Source organism: Scyliorhinus torazame, chromosome 19 (assembly GCF_047496885.1).
Source record: "Scyliorhinus torazame isolate Kashiwa2021f chromosome 19, sScyTor2.1, whole genome shotgun sequence".
NCBI classification, from domain to species: domain Eukaryota; kingdom Metazoa; phylum Chordata; class Chondrichthyes; order Carcharhiniformes; family Scyliorhinidae; genus Scyliorhinus; species Scyliorhinus torazame.
The window spans coordinates 21,943,952-21,964,371 of NC_092725.1; positions in this window are offsets into that span (position 1 = coordinate 21,943,952).

Here is a 20,420-nt window from a genome sequence, read left to right on the forward strand (position 1 = left end):
CCCCGACAGTGCCACGCTCCCCAAACACTGCCCCTCCGACAGTGCCACACTCCCCAAACACTGACCCTCCGACAGTGCCACGCTCCGCAAACACTGACCCTCCGACAGTGCCACGCTCCCCAAACACTGACCCTCCGACAGTGCCACACTCCGCAAACACTGACCCTCCGACAGTGCCACGCTCCCCAAATACTGACCCTCCGACAGTGCCACGCTCCCCAAACACTGACCCTCCGACAGTGCCACGCTCCCCAAATACTGACCAACTGACAGAGCCACGCTCCCCAAACACTGACCCTCCGACAGTGCCACACTCCCCAAACACTGACCCTCCGACAGTGCCACACTCCCCAAACACTGACCCTCTGACAGACCAACACTCCCCAAACACTGACCCTCCGACAGTGCCACACTCCCCAAACACTGACCCTCCGACAGTGCCACACTCCCAAAACACTGACCCTCCGACAGTGCCACACTCCCCAAACACTGACCCTCCGACAGTGTCACGCTCCCCAAACACTGACCCTCCGACAGTGCCACACTCCTCAAACACTGACCCTCTGACAGTGCCACGCTCCCCAAACACTGACCTTCCGACAGTGCCACACTCCCCAAACACGGACCCTCCGACAGTGCCACACTCCCCAAACACTGACCCTCCCACAGTGCCACGCTCCCCAAACACTGACCCTCCGACAGTGCCACGCTCCCCAAACATTGACCCTCCGACAGTGCCACGCTCCCCAAACACTGACCCTCCGACAGTGCCACGCTCCCCAAACACTGACCCTCCGACAGAGCCACGCTCCCCAAACACGGACCCTCCGACAGTGCCACACTCCCCAAACACTGACCCTCTGACAGTGCCACGCTCCCCAAACACTGACCCTCCGACAGAACCACACTCCCCAAACACTGACCGTCCGACAGTGTCACGCTCCCCAAACACTGACCATCCGACAGAGCCACGCTCCCCAAACACTGACCCTCCCACAGAGCCACGCTCCCCAAAAACTGACCTTCTGACAGTGCCACACTCCCCAAACACTGACCCTCCGACAGAGCCACGCTCCCCAAACACTGACCTTCTGACAGTGCCACACTCCCCAAACACTGACCCTCCGACAGTGCCAAGCACCCCAAACACTGACCTTCTGACAGTGCCATACTCCCCAAACACTGACCCTCCGACAGTGCCACGCTCCCCAAACACTGACCCTCCGACAGTGCCACACTCCCTAAACACTTACCCTCAGACAGAGCCACGCTCCAGAAACACTGAACCTCCGACAGTGCCACGCTCCCCAAACACTGACCCTCCGACAGTGCCACGCTCCCCAAACACTGACCCTCCGACAGTGCCACGCTCCCCAAACACTGACCCTCCGACAGTGCCACACGCCCCAAACACTGACCCTCCGACAGAGCCACGCTCCCCAAACACTGACCCTCCGACAGTGCCACGCTCCCCAAACACTGACCCTCCGAGAGAGCCACGCTCCCCAAACACGGACCCTCCGACAGAGCCACGCTCCCCAAACACTGACCCTCCGACAGTGCCACGCTCCCCAAACACTGACCCTCCGACAGAGCCACGCTCCCCAAACACGGACCCTCCGACAGTGCCACACTCCAAAAACACTGACCCTCCGACAGTGTCACGCTCCCCAAACACTGACCCTCCGACAGAGCCACGCTCCCCAAACACAGACCCTCCGACAGAGCCACGCTCCCAAACACTGACCTTCTGGCAGTGCCACACTCCCCAAACACTGACCATCCGACAGTGCCACGCTCCCAAACACTGACCCTCTGACAGTGCTACACTCGCCAAACACTGACCCTCTGACAGTGCCACGCTCCCCAAACACTGTCCCTCCGACAGTGCCATGCTCCCCAAACACTGACCCTCCGACAGTGCCACACTCCCCAAACACTGACCCTCCGACAGTGCCACGCTCCCCAAACACTGACACTCCGACAGAGCCACACTCCTCAAACACTGACCCTCTGACAGAGCCACGCTCCCCAAACACTGACCCTCCGACAGTGCCATGCTCCCCAAACACTGACCCTCCGACAGTGCCACGCTCCCCAAACACTGACCCTCCGACAGAGCAACGCTACCCAAACACTGACCCTCCGACAGTGCCACGCTCCCCAAACACTGACCCTCCAACAGAGCCACACTCCCCAAACACTGACCCTCTGACAGTGCCACGCTCCCAAAACACTGACCATCCGACAGTGCCACACTCCCCAAACACTGACCCTCCGACAGAGCCACACTTCCCAAACACTGACCCTCCGACAGTGCCACACTCCCCAAACACTGACCCTCCGACAGTGCCACGCTCCCGAAACACTGACCCTCCGACAGAGCCACACTCCCCAAACACTGACCCTCCGACAGTGCCACGCTCCCAATACACTGACTCTCCGACAGTGCCACACTCCCCAAACACTGACCCTCCGACAGTGCCACGCTCCCGAAACACTGACCCTCCGACAGAGCCACACTCCTCAAACACTGACCCTCCGACAGTGCCACACTCCACAAACACTGACCCTCCGACAGAGCCACGCTCCCCAAACACTGACCCCCAGACAGTGCCATGCTCCCCAAACACTGACCCTCCGACAGTGCCACGCTCCCCAAACACTGACCCTCCGACAGAGCCACGCTACCCAAACACTGACCCTCCGACAGTGCCACGCTCCCCAAACACTGACCCTCCGACAGAGCCACACTCCCCAAACACTGACCCTCTGACAGTGCCACGCTCCCAAAACACTGACCCTCCGACAGTGCCACACTCCCCAAACACTGACCCTCCGACACAGCCACGCTACCCAAACACTAACCCTCCGACAGTGCCACACTCCCCAAACACTGACCCTCCGACAGTGCCACGCTCCCGAAACACTGACCCTCCGACAGAGCCACACTCCGCAAACACTGACCCTCCGACAGTGCCACGCTCCCAATACACTGACTCTCCGACAGTGCCACACTCCCCAAACACTGACCCTCCGACAGTGCCACGCTCCCAATACACTGACTCTCCGACAGTGCCACACTCCCCATACACTGACCCTCCGACAGTGCCACGCTCCCGAAACACTGACCCTCCGACAGAGCCACACTCCCAAACACTGACCCTCCGACAGTGCCACACTCCCCAAACACTGACCCTCCGACAGTGCCACACTCCCCAAAGAGTGACCCTCCGACAGTGCCACACTCCCCAAACACTGACCCTACGACAGAGCCACACTCCCCAAACACTGACCCTCCGACAGTGCCACGCTCCCAAACACTGACCCTCTGACAGTGCCACACTCCCCAAACACTGACCCTCCGACAGTGCCACACTCCCCAAACACTGACCTTCTGACAGTGCCACGCTCCCAAACACTGACCCTCTGACAGTGCCACACTCCCCAAACACTGACCCTCCGACACAGCCACGCTACCCAAACACTAACCCTCTGACAGTGCCACGCTCCCGAAACACTGACCCTCCGACAGAGCCACACTCCCCAAACACTGACCCTCCGACAGTGCCACGCTCCCGAAACATTGACCCTCCGACAGAGCCACACTCCGCAAACACTGACCCTCCGACAGTGCCACGCTCCCAATACACTGACTCTCCGACAGTGCCACACTCCCCAAACACTGACCCTCCGACAGTGCCACACTCCCCAAAGAGTGACCCTCCGACAGAGCCACACTCCCCAAACACTGACCCTCCGACAGTGCCACGCTCCCCAAACACTGACCCTCCGACAGTGCCACACTCCCCAAACACTGACCCTCTGACAGTGCCACACTCCCCAAACACTGACCCTCCGACAGTGCCACACTCCCCAAACACTGACCCTCCGACAGTGCCACACTCCCCAAACACTGACCCTCCCACAGTGCCACGCTCCCCAAACACTGACACTCCGACACTGCCACGCTCCCCAAACACTGACCCTCCGACAGTGCCACACTCCCCAAACACTGACCCTCCGACAGTGCCACACTCCCCAAACACTGACCCCCAGACAGTGCCACGCTCCCCAAACACTGACCCTCCGACAGTGCCACGCTCCCCAAACAGTGACCCCCCGACAGTGCCACGCTCCCCAAACACTGACCCTCCGTCAGTGCCACACTCCCCAAACACTGACCCTCCGACAGTGTCACGCTCCGCAAACACTGACCCTCCGACAGAGCCACGCTCCCCAAACGCTGACCCTCCGTCAGAGCCACTCTCCCCTAACACTGACCCTCCGACAGTGCCACTCTCCCCAAACACTGACCCTCCGACAGTGCCACACTCCCCAAACACTGACCCTCCGACAGTGCCACGCTCCGCAAACAATGACCCCCCGACAGTGCCACGCTCCCCAAACACTGCCCCTCCGACAGTGCCACACTCCCCAAACACTGACCCTCCGACAGAGCCACACTCCCCAAACACTGACCCTCCGACAGTGCCACGCTCCCAAACACTGACCCTCCGACAGAGCCACGCTACCCAAACACTGACCCTCCGACAGTGCCACGCTCCCCAAACACTGACCCTCCGACAGAGCCACACTCCCCAAACACTGACCCTCTGACAGTGCCACACTCCCAAAACACTGACCCTCCGACAGAGCCACACTCCCCAAACACTGACCCTCCGACAGTGCCACGCTCCCCAAACACTGACCCTCCGACAGTGCCACACTCCCAAAACACTTACCCTCCGACAGTGCCACACTCCCCAAACACTGACCCTCCGACAGAGCCACACTCCCCAAACACTGACCCTCCGACAGTGCCACGCTCCCAAACACTGACTCTCCGACAGTGCCACACATCCCAAACACTGACCCTCCGACAGTGCCACACTCCCCAAAGAGTGACCCTCCGACAGTGCCACACTCCCCAAACACTGACCCTCCGACAGAGCCACACTCCCCAAACACCGACCCTCCGACAGTGCCACGCTCCCCAAACACTGACCCTCCGACAGTGCCACACTCCCCAAACACTGACCCTCCGACAGTGCCACGCTCCCCAAACACTGACCCTCCGACAGTGCCACACTCCCTAAACACTTACCCTCAGACAGAGCCACGCTCCAGAAACACTGAACCTCCGACAGTGCCACACTCCCAAAACACTGACCCTCCGACAGAGCCACACTCCCCAAACACTGACTCTCCGACAGTGCCACGCTCCCCAAACACTGACCCTCCGACAGTGCCACACTCCCAAAACACTGACCCTCCGACAGTGCCACACTCCCCAAACACTGACCCTCCGACAGTGTCACGCTCCCCAAACACTGACCCTCCGACAGTGCCACACTCCTCAAACACTGACCCTCTGACAGTGCCACGCTCCCCAAACACTGACCCTCCGACAGTGCCACACTCCCCAACACTGACCCCCCGACAGTGCCACACTCCCCAAACACTGACCCTCCCACAGTGCCACGCTCCCCAAACACTGACCCTCCGACAGTGCCACGCTCCCCAAACATTGACCCTCCGACAGTGCCACGCTCCCCAAACACTGACCCTCCGACAGTGCCACGCTCCCCAAACACTGACCCTCCGACAGAGCCACGCTCCCCAAACACGGACCCTCCGACAGTGCCACACTCCCCAAACACTGACCCTCTGACAGTGCCACGCTCCCCAAACACTGACCCTCCGACAGAGCCACACTCCCAAAACACTGACCCTCCGACAGTGTCACGCTCCCCAAACACTGACCATCCGACAGAGCCACGCTCCCCAAACACTGACCCTCCCACAGAGCCACGCTCCCCAAAAACTGACCTTCTGACAGTGCCACACTCCCCAAACACTGACCCTCCGACAGAGCCACGCTCCCCAAACACTGACCTTCTGACAGTGCCACACTCCCCAAACACTGACCCTCCGACAGTGCCAAGCTCCCCAAACACTGACCTTCTGACAGTGCCATACTCCCCAAACACTGACCCTCCGACAGTGCCACGCTCCCCAAACACTGACCCTCCGACAGTGCCACACTCCCAAAACACTTACCCTCAGACAGAGCCACGCTCCAGAAACACTGAACCTCCGACAGTGCCACACTCCCAAAACACTGACCCTCCGACAGAGCCACACTCCCCAAACACTGACCCTCCAACAGTGCCACGCTCCCCAAACACTGACCCTCCGACAGTGCCACGCTCCCCAAACACTGACCCTCCGACAGTGCCACACTCCCCAAACACTGACCCTCCGACAGAGCCACGCTCCCCAAACACTGACCCTCCGACAGTGCCACGCTCCCCAAACACTGACCCTCCGACAGAGCCACGCTCCCCAAACACGGACCGTCCGACAGTGCCACACTCCAAAAACACTGACCCTCCGACAGTGCCACGCTCCCCTAACACTGACCCTCCGACAGAGCCACGCTCCCCAAACACAGACCCTCCGACAGAGCCACGCTCCCCAAACACTGACCTTCTGGCAGTGCCACACTCCCCAAACACTGACCATCCGACAGTGCCACGCTCCCCAAACACTGACCCTCTGACAGTGCTACACTCGCCAAACACAGACCCTCTGACAGTGCCACGCTCCCCAAACACTGACCCTCCGACAGTGCCATGCTCCCCAAACACTGACCCTCCGACAGTGCCACACTCCCCAAACACTGACCCTCCGACAGTGCCACGCTCCCCAAACACTGACCCTCCGACAGAGCCACACTCCTCAAACACCGACCCTCTGACAGAGCCACGCTACCCAAACACTGACCCTCCGACAGTGCCACGCTCCCAAAACACTGACCCTCCGACAGTGCCACACTCCCCAAACACTGACCCTCCGACACAGCCACGCTACCCAAACACTAACCCTCTGACAGTGCCACACTCCCCAACCACTGACCCTCCGACAGTGCCACACTCCCCAAACACTGACCCTCCGACAGTGCCACACTCCGCAAACACTGACCCTCCGACAGTGCCACGCTCCCAATACAATGACTCTCCGACAGTGCCACACTCCCCAAACACTGACCCTCCGACAGAGCCACACTCCGCAAACACTGACCCTCCGACAGTGCCACGCTCCCAATACACTGACTCTCCGACAGTGCCACACTCCCCAAACACTGACCCTCCGACAGTGCCACGCTCCCAATACACTGACTCTCTGACAGTGCCACACTCCCCAAAGAGTGACCCTCCGACAGTGCCACACTCCCCAAACACTGACCCTCCGACAGAGCCACACTCCCCAAACACTGACCCTCCGACAGTGCCACACTCCCCAAACACTGACCCTCCGACAGAGCCACACTCCCCAAACACTGACCCTCCGACAGTGCCACGCTCCCCAAACACTGACCCTCCGACAGAGCCACACTCCCCAAACACTGACCCTCCGACAGAGCCACACTCCCCAAACACTGACCCTCCGACAGTGCCACACTCCCCAAACACTGACCCTCCGACAGAGCCACACTCCCCAAACACTGACCCTCCGACAGTGCCACGCTCCCCAAACACTGACCCTCCGACAGAGCCACACTCCGCAAACACTGACACTCCGACAGTGCCACGCTCCCAATACACTGACTCTCCGACAGTGCCACACTCCCCAAACACTGACCCTCCGACAGTGCCACACTCCCCAAAGAGTGACCCTCCGACAGTGCCACACTCCCCAAACACTGACCCTCCGACAGAGCCACACTCCCCAAACACTGACCCTCCGACAGTGCCACGCTCCCAAACACTGACCCTCTGACAGTGCCACACTCCCCAAACACTGACCCTCCGACAGCGCCACACTCCCCAAACACTGACCTTCTGACAGTGCCACGCTCCCAAACACTGACCCACTGACAGTGCCACACTCCCAAAACACTGACCCTCCAACACAGCCACGCTACCCAAACACTAACCCTCTGACAGTGCCACGCTCCCGAAACACTGACCCTCCGACAGAGCCACACTCCGCAAACACTGACCCTCCGACAGTGCCACGCTCCCAATACACTGACTCTCCGACAGTGCCACATTCCCCAAACACTGACCCTCCGACAGTGCCACACTCCACAAAGAGTGACCCTCCGACAGTGCCACACTCCCCAAACACTGACCCTCCGACAGAGCCACACTCCCCAAACACCGACACCCCGACAGTGCCACGCTCCCCAAACATTGACCCTCCGACAGTGCCACACTCCCCAAACACTGACCCTCTGACAGTGCCACACTCCCCAAACACTGACCCTCCGACAGTGCCACACTCCCCAAACACTGACCCTCCGACAGTGCCACAGTCCCCAAACACTGACCCTCCCACAGTGCCACGCTCCCCAAACACTGACACTCCGACACTGCCACGCTCCCCAAACACTGACCCTCCGACAGTGCCACACTCCCCAAACACTGACCCCCCGACAGTGCCACACTCCCCAAACACTGACCCACAGACAGTGCCACGCTCCCCAAACACTGACCCTCCGACAGTGCCACGCTCCCCAAACAGTGACCCCCCGACAGTGCCACGCTCCCCAAACACTGACCCTCCGTCAGTGCCACACTCCCCAAACACTGACCCTCCGACAGTGTCACGCTCCGCAAACACTGACCCTCCGACAGAGCCACGCTCCCCAAACACTGACCCTCCGTCAGTGCCACACTCCCCAAACACTGACCCTCCGACAGAGCCACGCTCCCCAAACACGGACCGTCCGACAGTGCCACACTCCAAAAACACTGACCCTCCGACAGTGCCACGCTCCCCTAACACTGACCCTCCGACAGAGCCACGCTCCCCAAACACAGACCCTCCGACAGAGCCACGCTCCCCAAACACTGACCTTCTGGCAGTGCCACACTCCCCAAACACTGACCATCCGACAGTGCCACGCTCCCCAAACACTGACCCTCTGACAGTGCTACACTCGCCAAACACAGACCCTCTGACAGTGCCACGCTCCCCAAACACTGACCCTCCGACAGTGCCATGCTCCCCAAACACTGACCCTCCGACAGTGCCACACTCCCCAAACACTGACCCTCCGACAGTGCCACGCTCCCCAAACACTGACCCTCCGACAGAGCCACACTCCTCAAACACCGACCCTCTGACAGAGCCACGCTACCCAAACACTGACCCTCCGACAGTGCCACGCTCCCAAAACACTGACCCTCCGACAGTGCCACACTCCCCAAACACTGACCCTCCGACACAGCCACGCTACCCAAACACTAACCCTCTGACAGTGCCACACTCCCCAACCACTGACCCTCCGACAGTGCCACACTCCCCAAACACTGACCCTCCGACAGTGCCACACTCCGCAAACACTGACCCTCCGACAGTGCCACGCTCCCAATACAATGACTCTCCGACAGTGCCACACTCCCCAAACACTGACCCTCCGACAGAGCCACACTCCGCAAACACTGACCCTCCGACAGTGCCACGCTCCCAATACACTGACTCTCCGACAGTGCCACACTCCCCAAACACTGACCCTCCGACAGTGCCACGCTCCCAATACACTGACTCTCTGACAGTGCCACACTCCCCAAAGAGTGACCCTCCGACAGTGCCACACTCCCCAAACACTGACCCTCCGACAGAGCCACACTCCCCAAACACTGACCCTCCGACAGAGCCACACTCCCCAAACACTGACCCTCCGACAGTGCCACACTCCCCAAACACTGACCCTCCGACAGAGCCACACTCCCCAAACACTGACCCTCCGACAGTGCCACGCTCCCCAAACACTGACCCTCCGACAGAGCCACACTCCGCAAACACTGACACTCCGACAGTGCCACGCTCCCAATACACTGACTCTCCGACAGTGCCACACTCCCCAAACACTGACCCTCCGACAGTGCCACACTCCCCAAAGAGCGACCCTCCGACAGTGCCACACTCCCCAAACACTGACCCTCCGACAGAGCCACACTCCCCAAACACTGACCCTCCGACAGTGCCACGCTCCCAAACACTGACCCTCTGACAGTGCCACACTCCCCAAACACTGACCCTCCGACAGCGCCACACTCCCCAAACACTGACCTTCTGACAGTGCCACGCTCCCAAACACTGACCCACTGACAGTGCCACACTCCCAAAACACTGACCCTCCAACACAGCCACGCTACCCAAACACTAACCCTCTGACAGTGCCACGCTCCCGAAACACTGACCCTCCGACAGAGCCACACTCCGCAAACACTGACCCTCCGACAGTGCCACGCTCCCAATACACTGACTCTCCGACAGTGCCACACTCCCCAAACACTGACCCTCCGACAGTGCCACACTCCCCAAAGAGTGACCCTCCGAAAGTGCCACACTCCCCAAACACTGACACTCCGACACTGCCACGCTCCCCAAACACTGACCCTCCGACAGTGCCACACTCCCCAAACACTGACCCCCCGACAGTGCCACACTCCCCAAACACTGACCCCCAGACAGTGCCACGCTCCCCAAACACTGACCCTCCGACAGTGCCACGCTCCCCAAACAGTGACCCCCCGACAGTGCCACGCTCCCCAAACACTGACCCTCCGTCAGTGCCACACTCCCCAAACACTGACCCTCCGACAGTGTCACGCTCCGCAAACACTGACCCTCCGACAGAGCCACGCTCCCCAAACACTGACCCTCCGTCAGTGCCACACTCCCCAAACACTGACCCTCCGACAGTGCCACGCTCCCCAAACACTGACCCTCCCACAGAGCCACGCTACCCAAAAACTGACCTTCTGACTGTGCCACACTCCCCAAACACTGACCCTCCGACAGAGCCACGCTCCCCAAACACTGACCTTCTGACAGTGCCACACTCCCCAAACACTGACCCTCCGACAGTGCCAAGCTCCCCAAACACTGACCTTCTGACAGTGCCATACTCCCCAAACACTGACCCTCCGACAGTGCCACGCTCCCCAAACACTGACCCTCCGACAGTGCCACACTCCCTAAACACTTACCCTCAGACAGAGCCACGCTCCAGAAACACTGAACCTCCGACAGTGCCACACTCCCAAAACACTGACCCTCCGACAGAGCCACACTCCCCAAACACTGACCCTCCGACAGTGCCACGCTCCCCAAACACTGACCCTCCGACAGTGCCACGCTCCCCAAACACTGACCCTCCGACAGTGCCACGCTCCCCAAACACTGACCCTCCGACAGTGCCTCGCTCCCCAAACACTGACCCTCCGACAGTGCCACACTCCCCAAACACTGACCCTCCGACAGAGCCATGCTCCCCAAACACTGACCCTCCGACAGTGCCACGCTCCCCAAACACGGACCCTCCGACAGAGCCACACTCCTCAAACACTGACCCTCTGACAGTGCGACACTCCACAAACACTGACCCTCCGACAGAGCCACGCTCCCCAAACACTGACCCCCAGACAGTGCCATGCTCCCCAAACACTGACCCTCCGACAGTGCCACGCTCCCCAAACACTGACCCTCCGACAGAGCCACGCTACCCAAACACTGACCCTCCGACAGAGCCACACTCCCCAAACACTGACCCTCTGACAGTGCCACGCTCCCAAAACACTGACCCTCCGACAGTGCCACACTCCCCAAACACTGACCCTCCGACACAGCCACGCTACCCAAACACTAACCCTCTGACAGTGCCACACTCCCCAAACACTGACCCTCCGACAGTGCCACGCTCCCGAAACACTGACCCTCCGACAGAGCCACACTCCGCAAACACTGACCCTCCGACAGTGCCACACTCCCAAAACACTGACCCTCCGACAGAGCCACACTCCCCAAACACTGACCCTCCGACAGTGCCACGCTCCCGAAACACTGACCCTCCGACAGAGCCACACTCCGCAAACACTGACCCTCCGACAGTGCCACGCTCCCAATACACTGACTCTCCGACAGTGCCACACTCCCCAAACACTGACCCTCCGACAGTGCCACGCTCCCAATACACTGACTCTCCGACAGTGCCACACTCCCCAAACACTTACCCTCCGACAGTGCCACGCTCCCGAAACACTGACCCTCCGACAGAGCCACACTCCCAAACACTGACCCTCCGACAGTGCCACGCTCCCAATACACTGACTCTCCGAGAGTGCCACACTCCCCAAACACTGACCCTCCGACAGTGCCACACTCCCCAAAGAGTGACCCTCCGACAGTGCCACACTCCCCAAACACTGACCCTACGACAGAGCCACACTCCCCAAACACTGACCCTCCGACAGTGCCACGCTCCCAAACACTGACCCTCTGACAGTGCCACACTCCCCAAACACTGACCCTCCGACAGTGCCACACTCCCCAAACACTGACCTTCTGACAGTGCCACGCTCCCAAACACTGACCCTCTGACAGTGCCACACTCCCCAAACACTGACCCTCCGACAGTGCCACGCTCCCGAAACACTGACCCTCCGACAGAGCCACACTCCGCAAACACTGACCCTCCGACAGTGCCACGCTCCCAATACACTGACTCTCCGACAGTGCCACACTCCCCAAACACTGACCCTCCGACAGTGCCACACTCCCCAAAGAGTGACCCTCCGACAGTGCCACACTCCCCAAACACTGACCCTCCGACAGAGCCACACTCCCCAAACACTGACCCTCCGACAGTGCCACGCTCCCCAAACACTGACCCTCCGACAGTGCCACACTCCCCAAACACTGACCCTCCGACAGTGCCACACTCCCCAAACACTGACCCTCCGACAGTGCCACACTCCCCAAACACTGACCCTCCGACAGTGCCACACTCCCCAAACACTGACCCTCCCACAGTGCCACGCTCCCCAAACACTGACACTCCGACACTGCCACGCTCCCCAAACACTGACCCTCCGACAGTGCCACACTCCCCAAACACTGACCCTCCGACAGTGCCACACTCCCCAAACACTGACCCCCAGACAGTGCCACGCTCCCCAAACACTGACCCTCCGACAGTGCCACGCTCCCCAAACAGTGACCTCCCGACAGTGCCACGCTCCCCAAACACTGACCCTCCGTCAGTGCCACACTCCCCAAACACTGACCCTCCGACAGTGTCACGCTCCGCAAACACTGACCCTCCGACAGAGCCACGCTCCCCAAACGCTGACCCTCCGTCAGAGCCACTCTCCCCTAACACTGACCCTCCGACAGTGCCACGCTCCCCAAACACTGACCCTCCGACAGTGCCACGCTCCCCAAACACTGACCCTCCGACAGTGCCACGCTCCGCAAACAATGACCCCCCGACAGTGCCACGCTCCCCAAACACTGCCCCTCCGACAGTGCCACACTCCCCAAACACTGACCCTCCGACAGTGCCACGCTCCGCAAACACTGACCCTCCGACAGTGCCACGCTCCCCAAACACTGACCCTCCGACAGTGCCACACTCCCCAAACACTGACCCTCCGACAGTGCCACGCTCCGCAAACACTGACCATCCGACAGTGCCACGCTCCCCAAATACTGACCCTCCGACAGTGCCACGCTCCCCAAACACTGACCCTCCGACAGTGCCACGCTCCCCAAATACTGACCAACTGACAGAGCCACGCTCCCCAAACACTGACCCTCCGACAGTGCCACACTCCCCAAACACTGACCCTCCGACAGTGCCACACTCCCCAAACACTGACCCTCTGACAGACCAACACTCCCCAAACACTGACCCTCCGACAGTGCCACACTCCCCAAACACTGACCCTCCGACAGTGCCACACTCCCAAAACACTGACCCTCCGACAGTGCCACACTCCCCAAACACTGACCCTCCGACAGTGTCACGCTCCCCAAACACTGACCCTCCGACAGTGCCACACTCCTCAAACACTGACCCTCTGACAGTGCCACGCTCCCCAAACACTGACCTTCCGACAGTGCCACACTCCCCAAACACGGACCCTCCGACAGTGCCACACTCCCCAAACACTGACCCTCCCACAGTGCCACGCTCCCCAAACACTGACCCTCCGACAGTGCCACGCTCCCCAAACATTGACCCTCCGACAGTGCCACGCTCCCCAAACACTGACCCTCCGACAGTGCCACGCTCCCCAAACACTGACCCTCCGACAGAGCCACGCTCCCCAAACACGGACCCTCCGACAGTGCCACACTCCCCAAACACTGACCCTCTGACAGTGCCACGCTCCCCAAACACTGACCCTCCGACAGAACCACACTCCCCAAACACTGACCCTCCGACAGTGTCACGCTCCCCAAACACTGACCATCCGACAGAGCCACGCTCCCCAAACACTGACCCTCCCACAGAGCCACGCTCCCCAAAAACTGACCTTCTGACAGTGCCACACTCCCCAAACACTGACCCTCCGACAGAGCCACGCTCCCCAAACACTGACCTTCTGACAGTGCCACACTCCCCAAACACTGACCCTCCGACAGTGCCAAGCACCCCAAACACTGACCTTCTGACAGTGCCATACTCCCCAAACACTGACCCTCCGACAGTGCCACGCTCCCCAAACACTGACCCTCCGACAGTGCCACACTCCCTAAACACTTACCCTCAGACAGAGCCACGCTCCAGAAACACTGAACCTCCGACAGTGCCACGCTCCCCAAACACTGACCCTCCGACAGTGCCACGCTCCCCAAACACTGACCCTCCGACAGTGCCACGCTCCCCAAACACTGACCCTCCGACAGTGCCACACTCCCCAAACACTGACACTCCGACAGAGCCACGCTCCCCAAACACTGACCCTCCGACAGTGCCACGCTCCCAAAACACTGACCCTCCGACAGAGCCACGCTCCCCAAACACGGACCCTCCGACAGAGCCACGCTCCCCAAACACTGACCCTCCGACAGTGCCACGCTCCCCAAACGCTGACCCTCCGACAGAGCCACGCTCCCCAAACACGGACCCTCCGACAGTGCCACACTCCAAAAACACTGACCCTCCGACAGTGTCACGCTCCCCAAACACTGACCCTCCGACAGAGCCACGCTCCCCAAACACAGACCCTCCGACAGAGCCACGCTCCCCAAACACTGACCTTCTGGCAGTGCCACACTCCCCAAACACTGACCATCCGACATGTGCCACGCTCCCAAACACTGACCCTCTGACAGTGCTACACTCGCCAAACACTGACCCTCTGACAGTGCCACGCTCCCCAAACACTGTCCCTCCGACAGTGCCATGCTCCCCAAACACTGACCCTCCGACAGTGCCACACTCCCCAAACACTGACCCTCCGACAGTGCCACGCTCCCCAAACACTGACACTTCGACAGAGCCACACTCCTCAAACACTGACCCTCTGACAGAGCCACGCTCCCCAAACACTGACCCTCCGACAGTGCCATGCTCCCCAAACACTGACCCTCCGACAGTGCCACGCTCCCCAAACACTGACCCTCCGACAGAGCCACGCTACCCAAACACTGATCCTCCGACAGTGCCACGCTCCCCAAACACTGACCCTCCAACAGAGCCACACTCCCCAAACACTGACCCTCTGACAGTGCCACGCTCCCAAAACACTGACCATCCGACAGAGCCACGCTACCCAAACACTGACCCTCCGACAGTGCCACGCTCCCCAAACACTGACCCTCCAACAGAGCCACACTCCCCAAACACTGACCCTCCGACAGTGCCACACTCCCCAAACACTGACCCTCCGACACAGCCACGCTACCCAAACACTAACCCTCTGACAGTGCCACACTCCCCAAACACTGACCCTCCGACAGTGCCACGCTCCCCAAACACTGACCCTCCGACAGAGCCACACTCCCCAAACACTGACCCTCCGACAGTGCCACGCTCCAAATACACTGACTCTCCGACAGTGCCACACTCCCCAAACACTGACCCTCCGACAGTGCCACGCTCCCGAAACACTGACCCTCCGACAGTGCCACACTCCCCAAACACTGACCCTCCGACAGAGCCACGCTCCCCAAACACTGACCCCCAGACAGTGCCATGCTCCCCAAACACTGACCCTCCGACAGTGCCACGCTCCCCAAACACTGACCCTCCGACAGAGCCACGCTCCCCAAACACTGACCCTCCGACAGAGCCACACTCCCCAAACACTGACCCTCTGACAGTGCCACGCTCCCAAAACACTGACCCTCCGACAGTGCCACACTCCCCAAACACTGACCCTCCGACACAGCCACGCTACCCAAACACTAACCCTCTGACAGTGCCACGCTCCCGAAACACTGACCCTCCGACAGAGCCACACTCCGCAAACACTGACCCTCCGACAGTGCCACGCTCCCAATACACTGACTCTCCGACAGTGCCACACTCCCCAAACACTGACCCTCCGACAGTGCCACGCTCCCAATACACTGACTCTCCGACAGTGCCACACTCCCCAAACACTGACCCTCCGACAGTGCCACGCTCCCGAAACACTGACCCTCCGACAGTGCCACACTCCCCAAACACTGACCCTCCGACAGTGCCACACTCCCCAAAGAGTGACCCTCCGACAGTGCCACACTCCCCAAACACTGACCCTACGACAGAGCCACACTCCCCAAACACTGACCCTCCGACAGTGCCACGCTCCCAAACACTGACCCTCTGACAGTGCCACACTCCCCAAACACTGACCTTCTGACAGTGCCACGCTCCCAAACACTGACCCTCTGACAGTGCCACACTCCCCAAACACTGACCCTCCGACACAGCCACGCTCCCCAAACACTGACACTCCGACAGAGCCACACTCCGCAAACACTGACCCTCTGACAGTGCCACACTCCCCAAACACTGACCCTCCGACAGTGCCACACTCCCCAAACACTGACCCTCCGACAGTGCCACACTCCCCAAACACTGACCCTCCCACAGTGCCACGCTCCCCAAACACTGACACTCCGACACTGCCACGCTCCCCAAACACTGACCCTCCGACAGTGCCACACTCCCCAAACACTGACCCTCCGACAGTGCCACACTCCCCAAACACTGACCCCCAGACAGTGCCACGGTCCCCAAACACTGACCCTCCGACAGTGCCACGCTCCCCAAACAGTGACCCCCCGACAGTGCCACGCTCGCCAAACACTGACCCTCCGTCAGTGCCACACTCCCCAAACACTGACCCTCCGACAGTGTCACGCTCCGCAAACACTGACCCTCCGACAGAGCCACGCTCCCCAAACGCTGACCCTCCGTCAGAGCCACTCTCCCCTAACACTGACCCTCCGACAGTGCCACTCTCCCCAAACACTGACCCTCCGACAGTGCCACACTCCCCAAACACTGACCCTCCGACAGTGCCACGCTCCGCAAACAATGACCCCCCGACAGTGCCACGCTCCCCAAACACTGCCCCTCCGACAGTGCCACACTCCCCAAACACTGACCCTCCGACAGTGCCACGCTCCGCAAACACCGACCCTCCGACAGTGCCACGCTCCCCAAACACTGACCCTCCGACAGTGCCACACTCCCCAAACACTGACCCTCCGACAGTGCCACGCTCCGCAAACACTGACCCTCCGACAGTGCCACGCTCCCCAAATACTGACCCTCCGACAGTGCCACGCTCCCCAAACACTGACCCTCCGACAGTGCCACGCTCCCCAAATACTGACCAACTGACAGAGCCACGCTCCCCAAACACTGACCCTCCGACAGTGCCACACTCCCCAAACACTGACCCTCCGACAGTGCCACACTCCCCAAACACTGACCCTCTGACAGACCAACACTCCCCAAACACTGACCCTCCGACAGTGCCACACTCCCCAAACACTGACCCTCCGACAGTGCCACACTCCCAAAACACTGACCCTCCGACAGTGCCACACTCCCCAAACACTGACCCTCCGACAGTGTCACGCTCCCCAAACACTGACCCTCCGACAGTGCCACACTCCTCAAACACTGACCCTCTGACAGTGCCACGCTCCCCAAACACTGACCTTCCGACAGTGCCACACTCCCCAAACACGGACCCTCCGACAGTGCCACACTCCCCAAACACTGACCCTCCGACACAGCCACGCTACCCAAACACTAACCCTCTGACAGTGCCACACTCCCCAAACACTGACCCTCCGACAGTGCCACGCTCCCGAAACACTGACCCTCCGACAGAGCCACACTCCGCAAACACTGACCCTCCGACAGTGCCACACTCCCAAAACACTGACCCTCCGACAGAGCCACACTCCCCAAACACTGACCCTCCGACAGTGCCACGCTCCCGAAACACTGACCCTCCGAAAGAGCCACACTCCGCAAACACTGACCCTCCGACAGTGCCACGCTCCCAATACACTGACTCTCCGACAGTGCCACACTCCCCAAACACTGACCCTCCGACAGTGCCACGCTCCCAATACACTGACTCTCCGACAGTGCCACACTCCCCAAACACTTACCCTCCGACAGTGCCACGCTCCCGAAACACTGACCCTCCGACAGAGCCACACTCCCAAACACTGACCCTCCGACAGTGCCACGCTCCCAATACACTGACTCTCCGAGAGTGCCACACTCCCCAAACACTGACCCTCCGACAGTGCCACACTCCCCAAAGAGTGACCCTCCGACAGTGCCACACTCCCCAAACACTGACCCTACGACAGAGCCACACTCCCCAAACACTGACCCTCCGACAGTGCCACGCTCCCAAACACTGACCCTCTGACAGTGCCACACTCCCCAAACACTGACCCTCCGACAGTGCCACACTCCCCAAACACTGACCTTCTGACAGTGCCACGCTCCCAAACACTGACCCTCTGACAGTGCCACACTCCCCAAACACTGACCCTCCGACAGTGCCACGCTCCCGAAACACTGACCCTCCGACAGAGCCACACTCCGCAAACACTGACCCTCCGACAGTGCCACGCTCCCAATACACTGACTCTCCGACAGTGCCACACTCCCCAAACACTGACCCTCCGACAGTGCCACACTCCCCAAAGAGTGACCCTCCGACAGTGCCACACTCCCCAAACACTGACCCTCCGACAGAGCCACACTCCCCAAACACTGACCCTCCGACAGTGCCACGCTCCCCAAACACTGACCCTCCGACAGTGCCACACTCCCCAAACACTGACCCTCCGACAGTGCCACACTCCCCAAACACTGACCCTCCGACAGTGCCACACTCCCCAAACACTGACCCTCCGACAGTGCCACACTCCCCAAACACTGACCCTCCCACAGTGCCACGCTCCCCAAACACTGACACTCCGACACTGCCACGCTCCCCAAACACTGACCCTCCGACAGTGCCACACTCCCCAAACACTGACCCTCCGACAGTGCCACACTCCCCAAACACTGACCCCCAGACAGTGCCACGCTCCCCAAACACTGACCCTCCGACAGTGCCACGCTCCCCAAACAGTGACCCCCCGACAGTGCCACGCTCCCCAAACACTGACCCTCCGTCAGTGCCACACTCCCCAAACACTGACCCTCCGACAGTGTCACGCTCCGCAAACACTGACCCTCCGACAGAGCCACGCTCCCCAAACGCTGACCCTCCGTCAGAGCCACTCTCCCCTAACACTGACCCTCCGACAGTGCCACGCTCCCCAAACACTGATCCTCCGACAGTGCCACGCTCCCCAAACACTGACCCTCCGACAGTGCCACGCTCCGCAAACAATGACCCCCCGACAGTGCCACGCTCCCCAAACACTGCCCCTCCGACAGTGCCACACTCCCCAAACACTGACCCTCCGACAGTGCCACGCTCCGCAAACACTGACCCTCCGACAGTGCCACGCTCCCCAAACACTGACCCTCCGACAGTGCCACACTCCCCAAACACTGACCCTCCGACAGTGCCACGTTCCGCAAACACTGACCCTCCGACAGTGCCACGCTCCCCAAATACTGACCCTCCGACAGTGCCACGCTCCCCAAACACTGACCCTCCGACAGTGCCACGCTCCCCAAATACTGACCAACTGACAGAGCCACGCTCCCCAAACACTGACCCTCCGACAGTGCCACACTCCCCAAACACTGACCCTCCGACAGTGCCACACTCCCCAAACACTGACCCTCTGACAGACCAACACTCCCCAAACACTGACCCTCCGACAGTGCCACACTCCCCAAACACTGACCCTCCGACAGTGCCACACTCCCAAAACACTGACCCTCCGACAGTGCCACACTCCCCAAACACTGACCCTCCGACAGTGTCACGCTCCCCAAACACTGACCCTCCGACAGTGCCACACTCCTCAAACACTGACCCTCTGACAGTGCCACGCTCCCCAAACACTGACCTTCCGACAGTGCCACACTCCCCAAACACGGACCCTCCGACAGTGCCACACTCCCCAAACACTGACCCTCCCACAGTGCCACGCTCCCCAAACACTGACCCTCCGACAGTGCC